Below are 13,506 nucleotides of genomic sequence, written 5' to 3' on the forward strand. Positions count from 1 at the left end.
GCCAGTATAACCAGTGAGGAAAGCCGGGGACATTCTTTTTCATTAAATTCCTAACCCTATGCAAAATGCGAAACTGTATAGCGCCACCTAAACGAGTTCAATGCGTAGGAAACTATCACGGAGAAGAATATCATCAGGAGTCTGAGGAGGATGGACTGTTCCCTTCATATCGGACGGAAATAGATATTGTCATGCTGAGTGGTTTTAGGGCGAAGCCGATCTTCCTCAGAAGTTTAAATACGCCCTTCCTGCTGTCCAGGTCGAAGACCTTGGTGAGGTAGATGAACATCGTGTAGAGTGGCTGACTTTGTTCTCTGCTTCTCTGCTCTTCTCTTGGAGTTGTCGGAGGGAGAAGATCATGTCTTTTGTCGTCTTGCCTGCTCTGAATCCGCACTGGGATTCCGGGAGCAACAGCTGCAGCCTGTTGAGGAGGATGTGGGAGTACACTTTTGCCAACGACGCTCAGGAGCGAGATTCCTCTGTAATTGTTAGAGTCACCGTTGCGGCCATTTTTGTAAGGTGGAGTCTCGCATGTCTTTGGAGACTGCTCCTATTTCTTAGCAGAAGCAGAGTAGCTCATGTTTTGACTGAAGCAATGAACCAGATCCTGGAGAACCTGGTCAAGGGCGGACACATACATTTTTAATTAATAAAATATAGGTTGGATATAGCAAAGCATGGAGTATAGTTCCTTTAAAAGTACTATGCCACCGTTTTTCATAAATGTCACCATTCTTCTACATTGTCAAAAGTTTGAATGAAAGCTATGTGACATAAGCCGTTCTTTGAAAAGAACAAATCAAAGATGTTAGTTTTAGATGACGCTCAAATGATCATTTTGGAGTTTTCATGTGCTATCCCTTATTTTAGTCACCTTAGTCATTATGTATTCACTTTCATTTCGGGAGTGCTCCAAAAGTAGTGATAGATTCAAAATTTTCCGTTAGTAACTTCTTCGAATAACAACATTCACACGTTGGTCATAGTTCGATTCCAGTTGGAGTGAAGTGAGACAGGCTCTCGTTTTTAATCAGATATGAGAAGAAAATGAGTACATTAGATAACGATAAGAATCGGATAAATATTAGCAACCTCCTGGGGAGCTGACATACATTGAGGCGCTAACTTCGCCTAAAAAAAACGGGAAACTGTTGTCAATTTATATACTAATTTATACTTTTATGATACGGACTTGTAAAATCTATTATGCTTCTTTTATGTCTTTAAAGAAATGATATTCATACATTCTGGACCAAGTACTGTATTAAAGCCAATACAAAATGAGAATAGCGTATAACATAAGAGACATATCGTAGTGTTGCTTCTTATGTTTGTGATGTAATCAAATCTTGTTTTCAAGCTTTCGCCTGAAATTGGTTGAACAGTGGAAAGAAAATCCCCATTAACATAGGATTAATTCGTATATGTGAAAAATGGTCGGGTTACTCAGTTCAATGAAGATATTACATTGATCGCAATTTGATGAAACTTCCATTACCTGGTTTTAGTGTAATAAAAAGAAAATGTCTAGGACGAATAATTTTCAAGATTATTTACATGAATTTGTCATGTATGACCTATTGCACATAACGGCGGCATTTGGGCTAAAGCAAAATAGAATACAAAATTAATAAAATATCCACGACATTTAAAGTGTTGTCCAGCAACAGAGGCATTGGAACTTTTATCATAGATTGTATAAAGCTGTGTCATATTTCAGATCCAAGACTTGATGACCAAAAGGAGCATGTTTTCTGAAACTCCGAAAGATGCAAAATGAATGTCTTCTCTAAGAAATGATAGAATTGCAAACATTGACGATACCTGAATTTGTTATTTAGAAACATATAGTATCTTTAAAACAAAAAGCACTCATGGGGAACGACCCAGTTTCATAGCAAACGTATTTATTAAAACAATATATTGTTCATAATTTAGTTACCTTTTAAAGTATGGGATATAATTTCATCATATATTTACTTCCTTCTTTGCGATGCAACGTTTCCCATACAAAGAAAACACATATTCAAATAATTTTGCGTAGTCATTATAAGGTAAGTATATAAAGTTCTAGTTGTTCGGTGCGCATATTGTCGGGTTCGTAATAGTAAGTATCAGACAAATTCATCAGGACAGCTTGTTAGTTGGTCTGGGTATGGTACAAGTGTGGAAAATATCCTTCGGCCATTTCTCTCATTCCAAACGTTGTAGACATTTGGGGCAAGGGTATCGCTAAATAACTCATGGAATCTTTAACCTGTACTTGGCCACTTGCATATGAATGCGTTTGGCATTCGGTACATCGATCGAACTAGTATTTCAGAAGAAATTGTCCACCGTACCCCTAGAAATTGTGAGCAATCACCGTAGCATAGGGATGGCAGTCTCTGTAACTGGGAATGTCCTGTTCGTTCCAAGTGTTATCGTTAGGGTCTATTATCCATTGGCGAAATCGGGTGGATTGTTGGGTGCTTGAATGATTTTTTTCATGTCCTCCTGGAATCTTGCTGCAGGGGAGACAATGAAATAAATAGGCTCTTTGATGAACTTTTCGCAATCTCGATGAACACCGTGAGGGGTCAACAACAAAAAATGGCGGCCAGACATACGTTAAAATGATGCAAAAAATATACAAGGCTCCATTTTCGTGGTAAATAGTTGTAGGAAAAAAATTGGTATTTTCCCCGTTGTGCAATTTCGTGACTTCATTGCTGTTTTTCTAAAGAGTCCGACAAAGATGATTTTAGTCACCGGATGAACAAATGTTGGCAAAACGTCTCTCAAAAATACTTATTATATCGATACCCCCCCCCCCAAAAAAAAGAGGAAGCTCAGAGTTTTGTTACTGCCAGGTCAGTGGCCAATTAACTGCCAGTTATACCACTTGTATACCATCTCAGACACTACAATAACGCCAAGAGATAAAAAGCCGGCGATCAACTTGATCTTTATGCGAATGCGATCATCGACACAACAAAAACCGGCCGTATATTTCCGTTTCTAGCGGCGTTACCAGCGTTAATTTCAGCAGTGGCTCCAGCTGTTAAAAATGCGGCTGCACTTGGTGTAGTTAGAACAGTGATTCAAATGGATTGACACCACTGAGAGAATTTTTAGAATATAGCAGAGTGCAAAGCACTCAAATTTGATATTCAACTTTACCAACACGGACAATAATGTATCCAATAATATACGTCTAGAATACTTGCTGTATTTAACTCAATGTCAAGGTCACCAGCGCCGCCTCATAAAGTCGTGCATGAGTATACCACCAGACGGCAAAGCAATACAACGTCGTTTTAAAAAGGTTAATAGTTTATATTGGTAAATATTTACGGAAGATCTGCTAGCCGCAAAGCCCCAGGTGACATAGATTTATCAAAATATGCAACACAAGATGCACTTGGTGATCTTCTATGTCTCGCCTATGTTGACACAAACGAGGTTGTTGCTTTTCAGGATTAGCAAGGACAATTAAAAACGAGTAAGCCCATTGACATATATTATTCTGAGAGTTCCGGGTGCGACCGAAGATAAATTAGTGGTGTTTACTAAAACCTGTAAAGTTAAAAACTCGAAGGAATCACTCCTAACAATCATTGGAGAGATTATTGGACTTATTAGAATAAACGGAGATATAATGTATGGCGATCGCAACATGTGCAGAAATGCAATTATCAATGTGAGAGAACCAAAATCAGACGATAATGTGGCAACAAAAAATACGTAGACAACAACATCTCCACAGTCGTAACTGCAATCAGTAAATGCGTTGCTAAAGCCGGTGATACAGTGATTGGCGATCGCAACATGAGTGGAAATAGCATTCGTAACTTGAGAGAACCAACAACACACGATGATGATGCAACGAAGAAATACATGGACAATATCAACATCCCAATGATAACCTAGTTAATGACAATCAATGATGGAATAACTACGTTCAGGTCTGAATATATTAATCATATAAACGCGTTTTGGGATTTTCATAGAAAGATAAATTGATCCATAAATGCTTTCTTTGGAATTCCAAGAGTCGTCAACATTAAGCTTGCTGAAATCACTGAAACAATCAAAGCAATTCAAGATTGTGTAATTCACACAACACGGCTTACCAACAAGGTTTACACAGCAGCGTCTGAATCAACAACATGGTCACAACAAATTAACTCCATCAAACATACCGCTGAGGTCACATGGGTGTATAGGCCCTTTGTGTTTAGCGCTGCTAAATTTGAGATATATACGACATATGGCATCATTCAACAGATATATTTTCTGTAACCTTCTCAGCCGTGTTAAATCAAACTGCCGAGGAAATATTCATACTGTAGCCGGTAGACAACAAAATTAACCCCAACGACGTATTGGTGGTGTCTGGAATTCGTCGCGAGAACACCTCAATTGGTAACTTAGCATATACCATAATGAATCCCAAACAATCATTTCAGTATAATCAAGCGTGTGTGTGGGAGGTGTTGCTGAAAGACATTACCAACGAACACATGATAAAACAATAGCTATTTCAGACAAATCATTTCGGTATACGTGGTTTCCTCACTGGTCACTGAAACAGCCACTTTAATTGGCACATTATCAGCGACGCACGTGTTACCGCCCGTGGTTGAAATCATTGTCTCTTTTGTTGTCGGTGTTGCTGATATACTAAATATTATCGCAAAAATTGTCACCATTAGCCAATAAAAAATTGCATCAGCACACAACAATAACCTGCGCTGAGACATATGCATGCATAAATATATCATCGATGCTGTCAGCGTGGTTAAAATATGGTGTGATTGCAGACAATGAAATTGATGTAATTAGGGATAATTATTATAGATATCACAATAACGCAAACCCTTGCCGACGATGGATACGCCACAAATATAACCCGCCGTATAAATAATCATGACAGCAGAAATAACCACATGACTGGAACAGATTGTCGCTAACAAAACGCCGCCGCCGACAACAATGATCTTCAGCAACATCAACAAGGCCGGAATTCGATATTGGTTTTCCAACTACAATAAAAGGTCCTAATGGTCGGTCACTTGAAATCACACTGGCACAATTACGTCTTTCTTACAACAGGCAATATATCAGAGAAAACTCATTTGGTGAATTAGAAGCCAAGAATACACTGGCATTCTCGAATAAAACTAAGCTTCATGAGAATGGGCAGCCAATTTCAGATTGGAATGTCGTCAGCATACCAGCAAGATCATATCAAATCGAAAAAATCAATGATGAATTTCAGCGTAGAATTAAATCAATAATAGGAAAAGAATCAAATATCGCAGTAGTAATAGAAGGCTGTTTACGGATAATGGGAAATACAGTCAAAAAGGACGTGGGGATGTTTACGGACAAGATTTATACAAACAATGTAAAATCCAGTCAAAAAAGTCATGGGGCTGTTTACGGACAGTGAGAATTTAACATTGCGAATATTTGGCCTGAATACGGAGAAGGGAAAGTTGGGTTGTTGTATAGGCACAATAGGAGTGGAACAGGTGAGGTGACGTCACGGTACTGAAGATTGGTAACAATGTAGCAAAGGACGGACCTCAGTAGGGACCAAAGAGCGGAAAAAACCTAAAACACTTGGCAGGATATATACATATCTTTAAAATGTACAACATACAGACATAGATTGATGAACATCAAACATATATGGCAAAGAGAAAAAATATCTTTTCGAGGCATACGAGTGGCCCTGAAAAGGGCTTTTGGGTTCTTCTTCTTCTATTTTTCTCCACCTCATCCACCATCTTCTCACTTTCTCTCTTATTCCCTTCTTCTTTTCCTTCTCTGTCGTTCAGTCAAGATGCCCCTCTAATTTTTTTCCTGAACCAGGCTCCAGTTTTGATTCCATCTTTTAAAGTCCTCTTTCTTCTTTCTGTTTTATTTGTCTTTTCTGCTTTTTTGTCCTTTTGCTCCATTGCCCTGTTATATTTTATCTTCTTCACCTCTTTCAGTACCTTTCTCATCATTTCTTCAGATTTATTTGATTGGTCTAATACCCACTTCACAAAAGACCACTCTGTCAAATTCTCTATTTTTTCGAAAAAGCACCTGACTTTGATCACACCATCAAGTGCCTCGGTTAATGTTCCAAGTCTAACATACTAAGGTTGAATGAAGACTCTCCACTTCATCCTCTATCATGTCTTTAATCAGATGTCTCTCTACTTTCAGACTGGTCACAAAGTCTAGGATATCTGGATTATTCCATACATCTGCAAGCCTTTCTACTACACAGTCTCCATCCACTATCCAGTACCAACTGTCTTTTAAATCGTTGCATAAATTCATCTCTCTATGTGTTGACTAGTTAACGCTGGGTAGTCAGACGTATTTACTTACTTAGCTTGCATTATGAAGGTTTTTGTACAAATGTACATGTACCTATGTTTTATTCCTGCACTGCAGGATATTTAATTCTTCCTGGAGGAAGGAATTGGTGCCACGTTTCCCAGGCACGTATGTGCTCACAGAGAACTATTGAACTGAGCATTCAGGTCGTGGGACTAAATGTCCCTAACGACGTGAATTAAGGGCTGTCATGCGTGGGAATGGACCTAACACAAATTCACGTTAAAGTTAGATGTTTTTTCAGTCTAAAATCAACTGACCCAGTCAACCGAAGCAGTATGAGACGCCCGTAGCGATTGGTCGCCACTATGAAGTCACATCTTGACACCTGCATTAGGACGGTTGGAAATGGTTCCACATATCCACCACGGTACAAGAAGTCCGCAGAGGCAAGGGAGGAGAGGTAACCGTCAGCAGGCGAAACCCCAAAGGGCCTTACAATGCCAGTCAGTACTTAATCAAATCTGGTCCAGTTATTTTATTGGACAGTAAAAGCACCAATTGTGTGTAAGTCACCTGTGCAATTGTTCAAATCAACTAAGTCAAAAAATTTTGAAAATTATTTATTTATGAAGTTGGAATTTGGTGTACAAAGTGTACATATGATGAACAAATTAAAAACCAATAAGTAAAGTCGGAATGACCTAATGAATAGTTTGTATCACGCATAATAAATATTGAAGAATACAAAATTTGATGGTGGTAACCAAATGGGTCAAATTAGGAAATGAAAAAAATAGATATTATCAAAAATAGTTCTCAAGCCAAGAAAAAAGAAGAACGATATACATTCAACCAGGCAATATGACAGTTGCTCGGTCTTTTCATATCGAGGTCAGGAAAGATGTCCAGGCAGGTCTGGAAATGGTCTACACTGCTACTAAGGTTGGTTGGTTCCTCATCCGTTAGCAAAAACATAGGTGCACTTCCTTCACATGAAGTCCGACATTTCCTTTTCGGAGTTTTTAGTACTTTTTTGGTCTCAGCATTGATACTGGACTATTGCGTGTAACCAGTTACTGATGGAAATCCGAGCTTAAGTCTTCGGACTCGATGGCTAGGTAATTGGGTCACCAATGGCTGCTACACACGTATATGGCCGTGCTCCATTTTCTTATAATTTGTTGGATAGTCACGACCCATGTGCAACATGCTTTTTCAGCTCTCTTCTCCTTCCTCGTTGATTCAGTGATCAGGTGTAGTTTTTCCCTGCAACGTTCCTTGTTCAACCCGGACTTACCCAAATATGTCAACTCATCATGGGCAATCATCCGGATCATCGATTTGAGTGTTTGGAAATGAAGGATCTATGTGGAGAGACAAGGTTGTCCGAAGCGAGACCTCATCTATGGTCCAGAAGTGAGAAGAAGTTTGAGGAAGAGAAGAACACCAATGCGATGCCCTCTATGTTAATGAAATGGTGTTTACGAAAAAAGGCCCTTTGCAGGGCCACTCATATGCCTCGAAAAGATTTACTTTCTTGCCTAAACATTTTTTAGTCGGTTGTATAGTTGTTTGTGTGATAGATTAATGTTCATCAATCTATGTCTACTGCCACTTACTACATTGTTATCAATCTTCAGTACCTTGACGTCACCTCGCCTGCTCCATTCATATTGTTCCTATATAACAACCCAACTTTCCCTTGTCCGTATTCAGGCCAAATATTCCCCATGTTAAATTCCCACTGTCTGTAAACAACCCCACGACTTTTTCGACTGGATTTCCCATTTTCTGTAAACAGCTCCCTATTACCACTGATCGCTATCAAAGTGGACGAGCCAATGCTGAGCGCCGCCATTGAAATATCAGCGGAGGAATCTGCGGAATCAAATTACGCCGTTAACATATATAATTCATTGATCAGAAAAGTGCTGATTTTTCCGGAGAAAATGATAAAAAAATTACATCAGCGATTAATTTAACCATTAGTGGTATAATAAAGTTGTGGGTGGGAATTTTTAAATCAGGTATCGTGCACGATGGTTGTACCCAGGCAGATCTACCAGATCCCAGACTTGAAGATTTTTAGAAAATCTTCGAAATTACCTGTGTTTGATTTGGACTATTTTAGAGATGATGTATAGTATGGTTTGCTACCGTCACAAACAACAGCATCACCAGGAATTATCAACACACTGAAAACAACATTAGCTGGTTATGCGCGAGATGACAAACTAAAAAACAGCGCCAGTTTGATCTGGATGTGGCATTTATCATGACGCTGAAACAACAACAAAATAATCACTACTGATGTAAGACAATTTCCCTTGGACAGATTCGATGGTAGGCTCGGACACACAAGCGAAAATGTCTCTCTTACATGTCTTGAATGTAACCGAAGCAGATGAGCTTCGTTCCTCAGAGGGTGTGACTCTTGTCAGCGTTTTGTTTTTGTTGGCGCGTATACAATCTGGTGGTAACTGGGTGTTTTCAAGAATTACGTGAATTATTCACGTACATATCCACATTAAGGAGCTGTTGAATCTAGTATGTAGATTGGTGGCTGCATAGTAGATCTTACCACACTGGAAAGTTTTGTTATCCTCCACGCGGGATCGGTTGCTCTTGCTGAATCACCCTCAAATTCACTAGGTTCACATAAATACCTCATTGATTACTTTACTACTTTACTACCAAACACTGGATGTAGCTGATAAACCAGTGATTTCATCGTAATATATGTCTTTTCGCAATTGTATTGACAGGTGTCATGTTAACTCCAATCGTGACCTCGTTGTTTAACGCGTCCATCACCAAGTCTAAGAAAAGCCGCCGGATAAGCTGCAGACTGAGATCATGTCGGATGGATTATATTTTGTATTCCAGTGACTAAATTCGACACAAGAATTAGCTATATCACTGAGAAATTCATTTGGAGTTGTACGCCACTCATTTTTTTATTTTTTTGATGTTGTGCAATATGAGATACAACAGACGAAATAGTAAAATAGTTAACGATTTGTCGCAATCATATTTAACCGCAATCTGTTTCATAGCACCTTGGAGCGTTTCTTTCCAATAAAGAACTCCAGATGGCAACAAAAAACTGATAAAATGGTTCGGCGGCGGCTACCTCTTCGGTGCCGTCACTATAAAATAACTAGACTGATGCAGGGTCATTTTTGCGTTTGTTGTAGATATCTTAAAAAATATTGCCGTCATAAAACTTATTGTTCTATCTTGTGAAAATTTGTGTTACTACTTCCGCCCACGCATGGGAGTTTTGATCAATTAATGTTATTGGAGCAACACGTGTTGTGTATTTATTAGACTTATATAAACTTCATTTGTTATCGGAAACAATTTTTTAAAAAAATCTAACTCAGCTATGTCCTTTATGCTAGCTCCAGTCGCATTGTCAGGTTTCTCCGAATAATTTTTTTTTATATTCTTGATTCTGTTAATTTGTTTCCGAGTTTGGAGTTTACAAAATGCTCCATAATACATTGATCAACACAATTTAGCGACCTTGTTTTCATCAGAGAAAGAAAGGCTATGTCTGGTTCATTCATGTAATAAATTGCGTAAACAACGGTTGCAGCTGGATAAGAGTTCTTGTTGTAGGTGTTGTTTATTCCGATGAATGTTCCTGGCGCTATATTTCTGTCCAAGATGACTTATGATGATGAGCTTGACTTTTTTTTTACCGGATCCAATTTATCACACATGATCCACTGTGATCCATCTTGTGTTTGTTGCACTGTTACATAACTTACCCTGAAGAAAAAAAACCACTTCTTGTTGCCTTGTAGATTTTGTAGTATTTTGTACGCAAAATTTTTATTCATTGTTGAATCTATAAATATTCCATGACCATCTATTGTAAACGTCAACCAAACATGAACAGCAACTACGTTGTAAAACTCATTCTTTGCTGTTTTTACTATTTCATGTAATTGTAGTTCAAGTGGTATTTGTTTTCTAGCATTGCTCGGTCGGTCAAAGTCAAATTTGCACATGTTAACTGGTAGGAATAAATTATTGTATATCATTTATAATAGTTCTTGCTTTGAAAAACAAAATAAATGCTAGAAAAGAAAATGTAACCTCCCTGTATTTCATATTTTACATCCCAAAAGACAAAAACATCATAATTCTATATGGTTCTGTTACCTAAAGCAGAAATTTATAACTATACAGTAATATACAAATTATTTAGATATTGTTCACAAATAATTTTGTCATAGTCACTTTTGTCTTTCAAGTTGGGCCAAATTGTCTTTTTTCAATTTAAGTTGGGCCGAATTGTCTCAATACGTCGCTTTCCATGACAAACTTGGGCATTAGGGCTATTGATGTGCATGAGCTGTCCACAGGTAGAGCACAATCTCATTAATTGGCAAGCACATTTCTTTCATTCACCATGTGTCATGCAATGATGTTCGATTGGAAAAGGTTTGTTGGAAGCTGAGCAATGATTTTTTTAATTTCTTTTCCATCGAGAATGCAGGGTTTAGATGCTGAACAACCCCATAATCTCTCTCCATAATGAATGTGTTGTCCCCAATGTAAAATTCTTGGTCGCATTTCTTACAATAATAATTATACTCAAGGAATCCTTTGCAACTGTTAATGACATCCAATGGTTCTTGGTGACGATATACGTGAATGTATTTTCATCTGGAAAATTGGGCTCTCGAAACATGAGGTCCCCGAAATACTTGAGGTTGCACTTTCAACATGTAGTGTGGAGCCATGAGGTCTTTTAAGTTTGTACATTTCAAGAATGTTACAAGCAGTGTCTTTCAATATGCCTGCTGCAACAGCAGTTTGACTCGGTCTGACTTTCGAATCCTCTCCATATATGTCGGCATACTTTTGCCCCATGATGATGACTCAGGCTAAACATATCTGGTCTCTGGTGTTGTTACTTTGGGCAATGTTACGCTTGGTGCTGCAAGCTCTAAGCAAACATATGACATTTTGGATAGATGCTTATGGGTTGTTAGATGGTATAGATCGAGTGACAGATAGCATGTTTTGTTGGATTACGTGTAATGTTTTCAACCCTTCGCAGTTTGGCCTAATAGTGTCTGGAGACTACACAAAGTTGTTTTGGATTGAGTGTATAGAGTGTTAATTGGTGTATATGGTCTGTGATTGTATGTGAAGACTATACAATGCTTTTTAGTGTGTGTATGGGGTATTGGATGGTGTATGTGATGTTTTGGATATTACGATTCTGAGATTTCTTCTTTGTTTACTGAATACTCCCTTCTTCTAATAGTTGTTGTGGGATTTTAGGCACAGCGCTTTGGCATGGGATAGCGTAGAGGGTTTGGATGGTAAAGGTAATGTTTTGGACATATGTTTGAATTGCTGTATCTAAAAATGTTAATTTTTGTATGTATACATTGTGCATAGAAATAAACCATGAGTATTACAAAGTTGCCTTTTCCCTATCAGCATGTTTGTCCCCATACACCCTTTTGTATCCATTAACACTTTTGTCCCTAAAGATCCCCCCCTCTAGTTAACCCTATGGAAACATTTAATACAGAATTTGCCATACTTACTTAGAGTGGCACGTATTGAGGCCAACTCAGACTGTTACTTAGTCACCCCCAAAGTAAGGCCAACCACTTGTAACGCTGTTACCATCAGAAACATAAACACTTGTCCCTGTAGAGGCTCTCCCATATTAAATTCCCATTGTCCCCCAAGAGGTTTTACCTTCTTAAATTCTTAATGTCCCTGAAGAAGCTCTTTTGTGCCCTAATTGGCTCATATAGTATTCATGATAAGGAGAATTGGTGAAAATGAATTAAATTTATATACTAAGACATATTTTAAGTCAGATTAGCACCGTTTTTTATTTATTTTAGAAGAAGTAGATAGAACTAGATAGCATAATTAGTTTTCTGGTAAAATCTCCAAGTCGATCAAAAAGGTTGAGTGAGGTTTTTTAAAGATATTGGCCATGCTGGATGTCAGATAGGGACACTTTTTAGTTAAGGTCAACTCGTAATACTATGTTTGAGAAAATAATAGATGCAATAGACATTCTAGACTCGCACTGGCTTTTATGTCAGGACAATGACTCATCACTTCATATCCTTCTGGGCAAGAGAGTGAACATCTTTGATTCTATGGATGATCAATCATGGCAGAACATTTATGTGTGTGGTGGCTGATGGAATAGACACAATGTACAGAAGAACAAATGAACTTGAAAACGATATCTGATATTATGCTTGTTTAGTAAATTAGGGAAATGGAACCATGTCATTTTGATCTTATAAATTATCTACATGTGTTCTAAGTGAGAGAGTACATGATAATCCATTTAAATCGATAGTCAAATGTAAATAATTCCAATTCCTTTATTTTCTTGTCTTAATCTATGTTGCGTATATATCTCATTTGCAATGAGTTCTCTCACTCATGTGTTTAGATATTGCATTTTCTTTCTTTTTTATATATATATATATATATATATATATATATATATTGTATGTGTATATATGTATGTATTTATGTGTATATATATATGTATGCATGTGTATGTGTGTATATGCATGTATATGTGTATGACTATATGTGTGTATTATGTGTATGTGTGTATATATGTGTATATATGTGTGCCTGTACACATATGTATATATGTGTGTATATGTGTGCATGTACACTTATGTATGTATGCGTATATATATATATATATATATATATATATATATATATATATATATATATATATATATGTATGTATATATATAGCATACTGTAAGTCCATTAAAGTCAAGCTATGTTCCTATCTTTTCTGTATTAATGAAAAATTAACTGAATGTAATCTATTCTGAAGAGGAAATAAAGAAAGTCAGTCAGTCAGTCATACCTACCTACCTACCCACCCACCCACCCACTCACACTATGCAAATTGAGTTGCTATGGCTCCCTTGAAATTATAAAAATTGGCAAAGGAATATATTTTGATGAAAACGTCTCCATTATCACAAAAGTTGGTCACTCTGACCTATACCTTCACTGCTTTGGTTTAATTTTCTGTTCTATTCCTCAAGCACTATTAGTACTAAAATCAACGAACTTATAGCAACATACTTTAAAGAAGAAAAGGCACAACAGCAGGCCTAATTAAAATACAGACAATTTAAAAGTAGAGAA

This window comes from Sinohyriopsis cumingii, chromosome 6 (genome assembly GCF_028554795.1).
Source record: "Sinohyriopsis cumingii isolate HCF-2022 chromosome 6, ASM2855479v2, whole genome shotgun sequence".
In the NCBI taxonomy this organism is placed as follows: domain Eukaryota; kingdom Metazoa; phylum Mollusca; class Bivalvia; order Unionida; family Unionidae; genus Sinohyriopsis; species Sinohyriopsis cumingii.